Source organism: Zootoca vivipara, chromosome 3, assembly GCF_963506605.1.
Source record: "Zootoca vivipara chromosome 3, rZooViv1.1, whole genome shotgun sequence".
NCBI lineage: Eukaryota > Metazoa > Chordata > Lepidosauria > Squamata > Lacertidae > Zootoca > Zootoca vivipara.
This window is the reverse complement of record NC_083278.1, coordinates 58,727,246-58,737,054: the sequence shown is the minus strand read 5'-3', so window position 1 is coordinate 58,737,054 and position 9,809 is coordinate 58,727,246. Positions and strand designations below refer to the sequence as shown.

The 9,809-nt window shown below is 46.7% G+C and overlaps 1 protein-coding gene across 6 annotated transcripts in view; it reads left to right on the top strand.

Moving 5' to 3' along the window:
- Window positions 1-5,221: 5,221 nt before the first annotated feature.
- BCLAF1 (BCL2 associated transcription factor 1) overlaps window positions 5,222-9,809 on the top strand; it is a 31,459-nt gene continuing 26,871 nt past the window's right edge. For 3 of the 6 annotated variants that reach the window (XM_035108903.2, XM_035108902.2, XM_035108900.2), the window contains exon 1: window positions 5,223-5,413. The gene's annotated coding sequence lies outside the window, so the exon portion shown is untranslated. Of the gene's footprint in view, window positions 5,414-9,809 lie in introns of all 6 variants that reach the window. The other 3 variants (XM_035108904.2, XM_035108905.2, XM_035108898.2) reach the window with 2 other exon arrangements.

Genomic DNA, 9,809 nt, shown 5'->3' with positions numbered 1-9,809 from the left:
AATCCACCTCTGTTCTGTAGCAGAGAAATCATGTTCTGTATGCTAAGAATAAAGTCAACTGTTTTGCAAGGCTAGTAGCAACAGCCTCTGGGATAACAAACAAAAGAATGCTTGCGCACTGTATTATGGAGTGACATCATGGGTGAGGGCAGCACACCTGCTGGGCTCCACCTCTACAACTGAGCTGCCAATCAGAAAAGACAAAAAAATAATAATAAACTAACAAGAAATTCCAGTTTCTACCAGACAGAAACAATAGTACTGTCTGGATTGGCCGGCCGGCCGTAATGGCTTTGAATACTTCATGTAGGCAAAAGCAGAAGAATCCACAAATGCAACCACAATCATTAACATTTAGTTTGCTACCCCTCCCACTTTGATGTCATCTGCAAATTTGATGAGCATCCCCTCAATTCCTTCATCCAAGTTGCTTATAAGGACATTACAGGAGCCAACTCCTTGGGGCAGAACGCTGCAGCACCCCACTTGTCACTTTTTTCCAGGATGATGGGGAAACATAATGGTAATCACAGCATCCTTTTCCTACTACCTACATCAAGTTGACCAGTTCATAGTTACCTGGGGGGACAACCTTTGCCCGCCTCCAGCCTGCAGGGACCTAAACCTAACCTGCTCTGCAAGAATTCTCAAAGATTATAGACAGAGACTCTGTGATTACATCCACAAGCTCCTTTAGTAGCCTTGGGTGCAGTTCATCAGGCCCTGGAGATTTGAATTCATTTAAAGTAGTCTAGCTGTTTCTTTACCACCTCTTTTCTTATCTTAGTCTGTCCTGGCTTCTATTAAGCCAAATTTCACCCTTTCCTGGCCACTGCCTCCAGTCACAGAATATTAGAATTGTAGGGTTGGAAGGGACCACGAGGGTCATCTGCAATGCAGGAACCTTTTGCCCAACATTGGACTTGAACTCACAGCCCTGAGATTAACAGTCTCATGCTCTACCGACTGAGCTATCACAATCAGTACATAAAACCCTACATAAAATAAATATAAATACCATATGGGGCAAAGTTTCAATTTATTCCAAAGGCCTGAATGCATAAATGCCCTTCAAATGGCAACAAATTGACAATACTGAGGGGGGCAGTCATTTCAACAATGGGAGGTAGTTCCACAATTGTGGTGCCATCACAGAGAAGGTCCTGCTCTGCATATGGGCAACACCCATCACCAGCATATCAAGCAGCGATGCGCTTGATCGAAAACTTGGGTTGGGAAAGGCAATCTGTCAAGCATTTAGACGATGAGATTCTCAGGGCTGTATACACATCAAAACCTTAAATTAGGGCTGGTAACATTTGCAGAGAATAGAAAAATATTTAAAAGCACCTTCCATTTCCACCCCTTCCTCTCATTCTCTCACTTAGTCATATCCACCATCTCAAATTCAGAGCCCAATGCAAAAAGCTGATGACCTTTAAAGCTGTTCATTGTTTGGGACCACAGTATCTGAAAGATTGCCTTTATTTATTACTTTATTTTACAGTACTGGCTTTCATTTACTTCTCCCCTGGAAATGTATGATCTGAAGCACTTTTCTGGACAACACAGTGGCAGCAGAATAGCCAACTTTATTTTATTCCTTTAAGGTCAGCATTACCTTGACATGTAAAACATAAGCCAATGAAGATGGTCATCTGATACATTTAGAAGTCCGCTGGATCACAGTGGGACTTACTTCGAAGTATACAAACGGGTATAGCTGTGCCCTGAATAACTTGACCTAATTAATTTTTGCTTGTTAATCTGCTGGATCACAGGAATGGAACCAGTACAAAGAGTGGGGACACTGTGAGCCCTGGTTCTGCCTAGTGTTAACTATCTTGCCCCAACTGTCAGTCTCCCATCCCTAATCCCAGCTGTATATTCCCTCTACCTTCCATTTTTATTCTATGCATTTGTTTTAAAACTTATACTATTAGTAAATAATAATAATAATAATAATACTATAGTATACCATAGTATACTATACTCAGTGCTTTTTTCTTAAAAATGTTTAGGAGTACTGTCATTTTGACTCAAGAAAATCACCATTTTATAGTTCAAATTGGGAAAAAATAAATACAGTAAATGGACAAAAGTACAAAGGTTAAAAAAATGTTTAGGGGACCCCTGCATCCCCCCAGAAAAAACCCCACATACTATACTATACTTTACTGTTACTAAATTGCTTATACTTATACTATTACTAAGTTATATAAAATGATAGCATGAGTGAAGAGTGCCACCTTCTGTCCTTAAGAGTCACAAAGTATACAATATGGCTTCTTTCCCCTACCTATTAAATTTGGTAGAGACCCACAATGTACAAGCGATAGATGACAGAAGCTGCTACTTTATTCAGTTTGTAAATTGTTGCTTATAAGGTATTTACAAGAGGTGTGCTTGGGCTCTCTGTGAAGCCCAAATGACAATGTGAAATGAGGGATTTGGCCAGTTTGTATGTGCCCAGGTCAGATTGTGCTGTTAATCATAGAGTTGGAAGAGACCACAAGGGCCATCCAGTCCAACCCCCTGCCAAGCAGGAAACACCATCAAAGCATTCCTGACATATGCCTGTCAAGCCTCTGCTTAAAGACCTCCAAAGAAGGAGACTCCACCACACACCTTGGTAGCAAATTCCACTGCCGAACAGCTCTTACTGTCAGGAAGTTTTTCCTAAAGTTTAGGTGGAATCTTCTTTCTTGTAGTTTGAATCCATTGCTCTGTGTCTGCTTCTCTGGAGCAGCAGAAAACAACCTTTCTCCCTCCTCTATATGGCATCCTTTAATATATTTGAACATGCCTATCATATCACCCCTTAACCTTCTCTTCTCCAGGCTAAACATACCCAGCTCCCTAAGCCGTTCCTCATAAGGCATCGTTTCCAGGCCTTTGACCATTTTGGTTGCCCTCCTCTGGACACGTTCCAGCTTGTCAATATCTTTCTTAACTGTGGTGCCCAGAACTGGACACAGTACTCCAGGTGAGGTCTGACCAGAGCAGAATACAGTGGTACTATTACTTCCCTTGATGCTATACTCTTATTGATGCAGCCCAGAATTGTATTGGCTTTTTAAGCTGCTACATCACATTGTTGACTCATGTCAAGTTAGTGGTCTACCAAGACTCCTAGATCCTTTTCACATGTACTGCTCTCAAGCCAGGTGTCACCCATCCTGTATTTGTGCCTTTCATTTATTATTTTTTATTTGCCCAAGTGTAGTACTTTACATTTCTCCCTGTTAAAATTCATCGTTTGCTTTGGCCCAGTTGTCTAATCTGCTAAGGTCATTTTGAAGTGTGATCCTGTCCTTTGGAGTATTAGCCACCCCTCCCAATTTGGTGTCATCTGCAAACTTGCTCAGGATGCCCTCAAGCCCATCATCCAAGTCGTTTATAAAGATGTTGAATAAGACTGGGCCCATGACAGAACCCTGTGGCACCGCACTAGTCACTTCTGTCCAGGATGAAGAGGAGCCATTGATAAGCACCCTTTGGGTTCGGTCAGTCAGCCAGTTACAAATCCATTGAATGGTAGCATTGTCTAGCCCGCATTTTACTAGCTTCTTTACAAGAATATCATGGGGCACCATGTCAAAGGCCTTGCTGAAATCAAGATATGCTACATCCACAGTGTTCCCTTCATCTACCAGGCTTGTGACTCTGTCAAAAAATGAGATCAGATTAGTGTGACATAAGGTGTCTCATGTTGAATCCAGGATACTCTAAAGTCCCAAGTCACTTTGTGGACTTAAGTGCTCATATATGGCAAAACAATGCCAGCTAGGCACACACCCTAACCTTGAGTGGGGAAGGAATTGAGAGGTTGGGCGCATCTTTCATTTTGATGGATGGACAGGTGTAGGTTTTAATAACAGTGGATCATTTCCCCAGGACACTCCATGTGAAAACGGATAGGGTCAGTTAGCCAGTTTTAAAGCATGGGTTCTATGAAATCGAAATGCTAAGTAATGATGGTTGGGATTGATGGGGATGGAACTGATGATGGCTGGGAAATGCGCATGTAGTGGCTCAGTGTTGGCCCCAAAGGTACAGAAGCTCACTGGATGGCAAGGAACAAGTTGCTGTCTCTCAGTCCAACCTACATTAAATGGATGTTGCAATGCTACAACACTGTTCTAAAACAACAAAATGAGTCTTATGGCACCTTGTTGTTTAGTCATTTACTCATGTCCGACTCTTCGTGACCCCATGGACCAGCGCACGCCAGGCACTCCTGTCTTCCACTGCCTCCCACAGTTTGGTCAAACTCATGTTGGTAGCTTCAAGAACACCGTCCAACCATCTCGTCCTCTGTCGTCCCCTTCTCCTTGTCCCCTCAATCTTTCCCAGCATCAGGGTCTTTTCTAGGAAGTCTTCTCTTCTCTTAATGTGGCCAAAATATTGGAGCCTCAGCTTCAGGATCTGTTCTTCCAGTGAGCACTCAGGGCTGATTTCCTTCAGAATGGGACTCTCAAGAGTCTCCTCCAGCACCATAATTCAAAAGCATCTTTGGAGATCAGCCGCCTTCATGGTCCAGCTCTCACTTCCATACATCACTGGGAAAACCATAGCTTTAACTATACGGACCTTTGTCGGCAAGGTGATGTCTCTGCTTTTTAAGATGCTGTCTAGGTTTGTCATTTGTCACCTTCACGGTAACAAATGAATTGTGGCATAAATTTGTTTTAAGATGCCACAGAACTATTCATTCTTTTTGCAGCAACGGACTCAAAAGACTGAAAATTCCGTTCTATACTTTTCCCAAGAAAAGGGCACAATAAACTAAAAACAGAAGTGCAAAGTAGGAGGCTGTACAGTATCCTGCATTTGGACCAAGGAACGCAGCTCAACGAGTGGCTTTAAGGCAGTTACACAATTTCTCTGCTAAAATGAGCAACATAATGAAAACCCGAAATTATCTGCCCTTACGTTTTTCCCAAAACTATGGCGTAATCCCGCAGCTATAGCAAAACTCTAAAGATTCGAGCAATCTACCCTATTTATTACCCCTGATTTGTTGCGCAGACCACGATACATACCTAACAAGAAAAAAAAAGATCGCGACAGGGCGCATGCGCGTCAGCAGCCATAGGGTTTTCCTCCAAAGCGAGGAAAGATGACGTCGCCTCTGCCGCTTCTAACCGCCATCTTTCGTACGGGTAGCCGGGGACGCCAAGGAAAAGAGGTCATTTGCCGACTTCCCCTATTTCCTCTCCGCCCTCTCTCCGAGCGGAAGTGATGCCATCGTGCTATTCTAACGTCGCAGAAAGTGGTTTTTCTCTCTCTATGGTTGTTCCTTCCTCTCTGTCTCTCTCCCCCGCCAACCCCCATTTCTTTTCCTTCGCCGAGACTGCAAATGGCCGCCGAGCGGTAGAGAGCCGAACCGGGAACTGTCGCTCATAGAAGGGTGAGCCATAGCCAACGCAGGACTTCGAATAGCCCGAGGAGGGTTGGAGCCAGAGAGCTCTTATGCCTGCTCGGGTTTTTCCTCGGACGCCATGGGTGCCGCTCCCTCCAAACGCACCCCCCCCCACCGCTGCTTTCGGAGCTCCGGCACGAGAAGCCTCGTTAGCGCGCTCGGCAACCTTCCCCCCCCCCCCCGCTTCCAGACGCCGTTGTTTTTTGAAAAATTCCCTCGAGTTCTTCCCTTCGCAACCCCCCTCCCTTTTTCTAACTGAAGGCGGGGGAGCGGCTTGGTCTGCCTCACAAGGGCGGGAGGAACGAAGGGGGAGGGGCGGATCCCATCTTCCCCTCACACTCTGCGCCCAGCCTCCCTCGTTTGGACCAGGGCCCGTCATCTCTCCCCGTTCCCCCCACGCCCGCCCCCCTTTTCCCCCATGGGGCGGGGGGAGGAGGATACAGGTAGGCCGGAACGAGGCCGGCTGGGCGGGGCCAAAGAGAGCGATCCGCCTCGCCCCTCGAGAGCGGAAGGGGGGAGCGTCGCTTTCTGATTAGTCTCTTCCGCGCGACGAGCGGCGCCTGATAACGTTTTGACTTGCCGCCATCTCTCGCCACCCCGACCAGTCATTTGAAGGGCGACGAGGTGTAGCTAGGTGGAAGGAGAGTCTTTGGCACCCTCCCGGCACCCTCGCCGCACCGAGGGCTCTAAATGGATGCCTCGAGCATGCATGTCGCCATGCACGTGCCCTGCCAGGCTGCTGCCCGTAACTGGCTGCGGCTCCCACTTGAGCGCCAGACCTTTTGTGTAAGGGCGAAAAGGTTGATCACCCCCCGTATTTGCAGAGTAGTCAGTGGCTCGTGCCTTCGTCACACCGTGCCAGGACTCTGGGCACGTCCTCACGATTAAACTTGCTTCCAAATGATGCTCAAGAGCAGGCATACCCAAACTACGGCCCTCCAGATGTTTTGGCCTACAATTCCCATGATCCCTAGCTAACAGGACCACTGGTCAGGGAAGATGGGAATTGTAGTCCAAAACATCTGGAGGGCCGAAGTTTGGGGATGCCTGCTCAAGAGTGTTTCCAGGAAGGCCTTATCTTGGAGAAAGGGGGTGTATCCTTAACAATTTCATTCCCAACAGATTAAAAAAAATGACTTATCACAGTAATTGCAGTATCTTTCAACTGCAGCAGAGTGTGGATATTGCCCCAGGCTCATGCAAATGTGTCCTCTGAGAGCAGCATTTGGAGGTAAAATTTACAGTTCAATTCATTTCATGTGATTGAACTTACCCAAGTCAAAGCAAGAAAAGAGCTGTTAATTATGACTCTTTCCCCCATTCTCCATAGTGAACTTGGTATAATTATTATTTGGCACTTGGGAAGCTGCCTTTTAGCCCATTAGTCTATATAGCTCAGTAGTGTCTTCACTTACAGGCAGCTGCACTCTGTGGTTTCAGTCTTTCTTTGCTGTATCTGGGGCATACCAATCAGCAGTTGCTCTACCATTGAGCTATGGTTCCTTGATATGGTATACTTCCTTCTCTAAGTATTAAGACCTTCAAATAGCATTAAGGGAGATTGTATTGGCAAATTGTATTAGGGCTTGTACCTGTAGTTTCACACAGGAAAGAAAAGACTTCACTGTTAGGCTGCAACATTTTCCAAATTATGATGGCAAGGAACAGGTCGCAAACCTGAGAAGGTTTTACTTTCAGAGTGTAAATGTCAGGATTACTTGCTCTCGTTGCTGTTTTGAGCACCTTCTGTTCTGAAAACTGGTAAGCCTAGCTCAGTGACTCACACTGAGATGGAACAGGCAGCCTACTCTGTCTGCATCAGAAGTAATTGAATGGTCAAGTCACACTTGATAGTGGTGGTAGAATTTTCCAACATCAGCAGAGGCTTTTCAGAAGAAACAAGTTGGATCAGTAAATCATGCAAAATGCAGCAGGAACGCTCCTTAATGAATGGGTGTGTCATGCTTATTATTATTTTAAGCACTCTGTACCAAACTAGCTCTCATTTATATATCTTGGGAGTGTGTGCTGGAGGGTGGCTTATATCCTTTCTTTTTTAATGTTTTCTTTAATGAGATTTGCAAAGACAAAAAACAAAACATCAAGTTGAAAAATTATTGAGTACCTTCTTAAGAACTGTACCTTGAGGGAAGACAGAAGGGAAGAAGACTAGGGAGCAGATTTCATCAGCTCCTACAGAACTGTTTACCAGCAGAAGGGTGGTATATAAATGACATAAATTTATATTTCTCACAGCAAGTTAGGTTACATTAAGGTTTTCTCCATTTCATATTAGGCTGAGCATCTTAGAGTTATTGTAGGGTTAATAAGTAACAGCACTGTTACTTACTAGTCAAAACTTTTTTTGAAGAGAGTCCATTGTACTTTCCCGTTAAAACTGTATAAAAGTATAATGAACTTTAAAAGTGGCTAGTATCACTTGTGGATGATGGTAAGTGGTGCAGATTAGTACCGTATGTGCAGTATTTTTCTCCCATTATGGATTTGTCATAGACTTGCAGTTCTGGAAGAATTGTGAGATTTATTCATTTGGGTTGGTTGTTACCAGATAGCATTAAAAATGTGTGGTTAATTTTAATCTGGCTTTTTTTTTATTAAAAAAAGTTCATTTTTATTTTGCTAAATGTCTAGGCTTACATTGTTTGGTCTGAGGACACACATTGAAGCTTAAGTTAAACAGGTCTGGTAACTAGTTAGCACCTGATAAACCCATATATGCCACCTTGAGCTCTATGATGAAAAGAAGACGGGATATAAATGCACTAAAGAAAATAAATTCTTTAACTATGCTGGAATACTGAAAATTACATTCCTATTCAGAAAAGAGGCAGGTACTGAGGTATAAGCAACCATATATGTTGAGCATATATTTTTTGTGATTCATTGAGAGCTCTTACATGCAGAAAATGTTTTCTGTATGTGTCCCTTATACCATTGTTCAGCACTTTAGGTGGATCAGGCACTGCATTCAGAGACAAAGAGCATTGGCACCTTCACATCAGGATGGGGCCTTAGATTTAGGTTTCCTGTTGCTCCCAAGCAGGTAAGGGGCTCTGACTAAGTTCTGGCTTTTATGCCCCAAACCCAAACCTCTTTATTAATTTGTGGCACCTCAATATGTGGTTGCACTAGGATAGGTTACTGTAAGACACGGGTGTCAAACACAAGGTCCGGGGGCCTAATCCGGCCCGCCAGACCTCGTCATGTGGCCCGCGTAGCCGCCGTTGACAGTAACTGCTGATAGTAGTTCTGGAGCCTGCGATCTGCGATTGGCTGAGGGTCAAAACTGGGGGCGAGGCTGCAGGCGGAGGCCGGGGCGCTGGAGCTGCGCTGACGGCCTTGGCCAGGGAATTTCAATTTCGAATGAGGCTGAGGGAGGCGGTGGCACAGCGGCCAGACGGGGAAGTGAGATGCAGGAGGAGGAAGCCCGCCGAGGAGGTAGGAAAGCCCTACAGGTGCCGCCGGCAAAGTTGGTGCCGGGATGGAGCAGCGCTGGATTTTTTTTTGGCGGGCTTTGCTGTTGTCTCCGAGAGCGAGTGAGGGGGCACTGGGGAGCTGCCGCCCGCCGCTTCCCTTCCTCTCCTCGGCTGCATCCGGGAGGTGGGCAAGCGAGCGGGCGAAAGGGACGCGGAGTGAGCCTGAGGGGGAAGTAGGCGAAGCGCAACAGCCGCTCTCTTGATGGAGCCGGGTTTCTCTTCCCTCTTCCCCCGTTTTCTCCTCATAGACACTCGGGAGGGTGCCTGGCTTTTGCTCTGCCCCCCACCCCCGAGCCGCCCTTTGGCTTCTCAGTTCCGGCGGAGCTGCTCCCCGGGGGGCGGCCGGGAGGGAGGCGACGACGACGGTACGGGTTCCTGCTCTTCCCGCTCTGCCGCTGCCTCCTCTCAGCCCCTCGTGATGTAGGGCTCCAGATGGAGTCGCCTCGCGGTTTGAGTAGGTGGGAGGGGAATTTTTTTTTGGGGGGGGGAGGTTTTCAAGCCTCCTCTGCCTGCAGTCCTGGTAGGGAGAGGCGGCGGCGAAGACGACAACAGCGCGGGTGGGGGGAAGAGCAGCTCTGAGGCGAAGATGCATGTCCGCTGGGGCTGCCGCCGCCTTCCTCCTCGAGAAATCCACTGCCCTCCCTCAGCATGAGGGGAAGGGACTCTGGCGCTGAGGAGGGAGGATGCAAAAGCAAAGCAGGGAGTTGGCGCTGCACCGCATGTTCCTGCCCCTCTCCAAAGCATGGGGTGGGTTGCAGTGTGTGGCATCCTGCCTAGCGGGGTTTGGGTGTGCGCAGGGCGGGAGAGGGAAGCCCTCTTTCCATCTGCAGGTTTTTAATCCCAGCAGTGGCTTTCTCCTTCCTGCCGATGGTTTAGTTGAGCCCCCC